General features: G+C 48.7%; 1 long non-coding RNA gene across 1 annotated transcript; it reads left to right on the top strand.

The window, feature by feature from the left end:
* The first annotated feature begins 851 nt into the window (after positions 1–851).
* LOC111558090 lies at positions 852–3,606 on the top strand. The gene is made up of 3 exons (XR_002738658.2): positions 852–1,179; positions 1,488–1,629; positions 3,488–3,606. It is a non-coding gene; the product is annotated as an uncharacterized LOC111558090 (long non-coding RNA).
* The last annotated feature ends 841 nt before the right edge of the window (positions 3,607–4,447 follow it).

The raw sequence follows: 4,447 nt of genomic DNA on the forward strand, positions 1-4,447 counted from the left end.
AGCATTAATAAATAAATAAAAATAAAAGCACGGTTGCAGACCAAACAAAAGCAGTCTGCCTGCTTGCAGCTTGCTTGTTCAAATCATTCGTTCAGCCTCCAATGCTCCTATCTCCAGCAGGTGTTCCCAGAGGCCCCATTTGTTGTGGGCTGACTTGTGTCCCCTCCGGAATTATATACTGAAGCCCTAAGCCCCAGTGTGGCCGTATTTGGAGATACGGGCGTTTGGGAGGTCATACGGGTGGGGCTGTCATCTGACTGGTATCCTCAAAAAAAAAAAAGACAAGACATCAAAGTGCTGTGTGTGTGTGTCTGTCTCTCTCTCCCCTCTCTGTGCTCCCACTCACGTGCACATGCACATAAAGAAAAGGTCACGGGCGGGGGTGGGAGGGGGGACACGGTGAGATGATGGCCGTCTGCAAGCCAGGAAGAGACACTTCACCAGAAACCAAGCAACTCGATGGCACCTTGATCTTGGATTTCTAGCCCCCAGAACTACGCGGAAATAAATCCATTGTTCAAGCAACCTAGTCTGTGGCATTTCGTCATGGCGCCTAAGCTGACCACTACACCATTGCTCATTAACCTTCTCCTACCTCCGTCCTATGTTCCCAGCAATGGCTTGTTTTAGTCCACATTTGCAACATTTTTTTCTCTTTTGCGTTGTCCCATCTATTGCCAGTGGATTACACACGTAAAACCCATAGCACAGTGCCTGGGGCATGATAAAGCATCTACAATTAGTGTTTACTATTACTGTTATTATCACGTATTGTTGTTTTACGTTATTCTGGGGAGCACAGACACATCTCACGCTTGTGTGATTTCATCCCTTTGGTAACAAACCTCACAAGCCTTCCAGCTCAGGGAGGGGTGTGCGATAGTGTGAGAAGACGTCTCTTGCCTGAGAGTCTCTTGGAGGGGTTGACCCAGATCCAGAACCCTGGGCAAGTTCTCTGTCTCTGAGTTCTTCCGTCTCCCTGACGATAAATCATCCCGTTCCTTCTCTGCCTCTGCCTCCCCACAACTATCCTTCCCACCGTACGTGTGTGCGCACGGCCCCCAGCACCCAAATACACAAATACAAACACGCACGCGCACCTGAGCACACACCCAGCGAGGACACGCGAGATTTAACCAACCGAAGAACGTGGAACTAACCGAAGACTCCCACAGACAGGTGGGGAGCGAAGGGGCGAGGAAAGAAATTGGGCTCAAAGTGACTTTGGGGGAAGGAAGGTGACCTCGGATGAGCTGGTGGGAGTGGCAGTGCCCGGCAGGGCAGATCAAGGCGAAGCGCAGCCACGATCCCCCGGGGGGGGGGGGGGGCTGGAACATTCTGACGGGCGGGTAGCAGAGTGATAGCAGGGTGACCCAGAGTTCTCGGGTTCAAATCTCAACTCCTTGACCTTGGAGAGATTGCTGAACCAATCCGGGCCTCAGTTTCCTCGGCCGTAAAGTGAAAATTAGAGCCTACCTTCTTTACAGTGTATGAGGTACTCATGAATTGATGCTCAGTAAATACGGAGTAAATAATGGGCAAACGGTCCGAAAACACCAGCTGTTCCTGTTGAGGAGCCACGCGATCTGTTACTTCTTGTGAAGCAATAGCTGACTTTCAGCTCATAAGGTACCCTCCCAGTGTATTTATCTTCTGGGTGGCCATGGGATTCAGCTCTATATGCAAGTATAGTATCACAATATCAGGGAGCATCACTATTATTTTTTTTAATTTTTTTTTAACATTTATTCATTTTTGAGAGTGAGAGAGACAGAGCACGAGTGGGGAAGGGGCAGAGAGCGAGAGGGAGACACAGAATCCGAAGCAGGCTCCAGGCTCCGAGCTGTCAGCACAGAGCCCGACGCGGGGCTCGAACTCACGGACCGCGAGATCATGACCTGAGCTGAAGTCGGACGCTCCACCGACTGAGCCACGCAGACACCCCAAGGAGCATTACTATTAAACCCGTATTCTTCTAGGGGCACCTGCATGGCTCAGTCGGTTGAGCGTCTGACTCCTGGTTTCGACTCAGATCTTGACCTCTCAATTTGTGGGATCGAGCCCTGTATTGGGCTCTGCATTGATAGCTCAGAGCCTGCTTGGGATCCTCTCTCTCCCTCTCTCTCTGCCTCTCTCTCTCTCTCTCTCTCTCTCCCAAAATAAATTAATAAACTTTAAAATCTGTATTCTTCTTTAAAATATTAGTATAAATACAAATTTATCATGTAACTATGCCAAGGAGGAAAGAACAGTTTATTAGGGGCCTGGTGGCCCAAAATCCTACTGCTGATCCGGCCACCCAGCCCACAGGGGGACAGGGGACAGGAAGCACGTTCTTCCGGCAAGAAAAGTCGTCCCGGAGAAAGTTTCCCGCCGGAGTTAGTTAATGCGCCCACAGCACTTACTTACCTCCTTTCCTCATTTTTTCTCATCTGTCAAATGGGGATCAGAATTGTAGCTACTTTATAGGGTATTTGTAAAAATTCAACAAGTTGGTACATGCGAAGGGCTAAGAACGGAATAAAGATGCCTGGTGCATGTGGGTACCCCCAGAAATGCTAGCTAAGCCTTATGTTATCTTGTTTGGGGCTAAGGAGAGGTTACAAAAAAAAAAAAAAAAAAAAAAAAACCACCACCACCACCAAAAAAATCCGCCCTCTCTGGGATCTTTGAAAATTCCACAGCTCCCATTGTGGGGACCCTGACAGCTGATTCCTCCTGATTGTGGGGCATCTCGAGAATCGGTTATTTTCATTTTTTTAAAATGTTCCTTTACCGCCCTTCGGCCAACCTGACCAACCCCACCGCAATCCAGCCGGGTGATTATCCCGGGATAAAAGCTTTTATCATGAAAAGTTTTGTTTGAGAAAGCGGGAACTGTGCATCTCAGTGCCGGCTTTTCCCGCACGCCGGGATTCTGTCCACACTCCTACAAAGGCCAAGATTATCTCTCTCTGTTAAGGGTTTAAAATCCTACAAGCCGGCCATGCAAGTGACCAGTATCAGATTATGATAACAAGATCATGTCCAGTTATAAAAACAAGTGTCCAAACTTTTCTCATGTCACTTTCGCCCGGGGGTCCCTCCTGAGGGGGGTGCTCGGCTCATTTTGAAGGCAGCTCTTTGAACTGAATTCATGGGGTATTTGCATAAGAAGATTTGAGGCTGAAGAATGGGTACCTATTGCATGGGCCCATTAATATGCCTGCTAATTCAGCACATTGTAAGCCTATTGACGGCCCACAAAGGGCTCAAATTCAAGGACAGTTATCCTATGGCCATTGTGAGTGCTTCAAATCAAGGAATATGTTCGCTCGAGGAATACAGTTGTTACAATTAGATATTTTTCATGAAACATCATAAAGAACTAATGACAACTCGGAACACAATGCTGCAACAACCACCAAAAAACATTCAGAACTCCATGGGTAAGCTTGTCTCTCTCTCTCTCTCTCTCTCATAATCTCCCACACACTTACTTTCCCAGATGCAGCAGGCTGGAGGTGGATGGAGATCTCTCGATGTGAAAGCACACTTATCTGCTCCCTAAATTTAAATAAAAAGCGAAATGAAATAAACCGATCCCGGCAGAAGAGGAGAAACCCACATCGCCGGCATAAATAGTGGTTAATTTAATCCCGTTTATGAAAAACATCACACCGTCGCCTCCAAGGGCTGCGCGAGGCAATATTTTAGAGCCAGGAGGAATTATTTGAGGGGAGAAAGCCTCTCTCTTTGTCAGAAGTTGAGAAAAGAGGTTTATGCAGATCCAGGAGAATTTAAAACAAGCGGGGGGGGGGGGGGGGGGGGGGGGGGGGGAAATGGTGCTAAGTGTGGCTTTGTGTACGTGGCTGGGGGGCAGGGGCATTTTAGGGAGAAAGTCGCAGCTCTCAGAAGGGTCCTTGTAAAAAGGTCTGGTCGGGAAGGCAGGCGGTTCAGCTGGGCCGGGGAGGCCAGCAGGAACTTTCTAAGAAACCGGGGGCTAAAATGCTCTTTCCAGCGGAGTGTTTGTGAACGAATGGCGCGCCCAGGGACGCCTGGGATTGGGGACATTGTCTCGGCATTGTGTTCAGCCCCCACTCTGCCGGCCATTGTCACAGGGGCCCATCAAGCCCCTGGCCTGAGCACCGGTTGTATTTTTCTTACTCTACATCCCTCAGAAAAGACATCAAAGACCAGGGAGATGTGCTTTTTGCTTTGTTTGGTGTCTGATTCTCAACATGTGGCTTCCCGGGCCAAACTTCGGCACCTTTTAACCTATTCTGTTCAGCTTAGGCCTGAGCTGTATTTGAGCATTAGGGAAACTATAGTAACCAATAATCTGCCTGTTGCTGAAAAGAAACTATGTATCTTGTCACACAAGAGCTGTCGGACGATCACCGTCCTAGACCAGACCCTTTCGGGGCTCCCGGCTTTCTTTCCTGGGGCTCAGCCTGTCCCTCTGAAA

This window comes from Felis catus, chromosome E2 (assembly GCF_018350175.1).
Source record: "Felis catus isolate Fca126 chromosome E2, F.catus_Fca126_mat1.0, whole genome shotgun sequence".
Taxonomy (NCBI): domain Eukaryota; kingdom Metazoa; phylum Chordata; class Mammalia; order Carnivora; family Felidae; genus Felis; species Felis catus.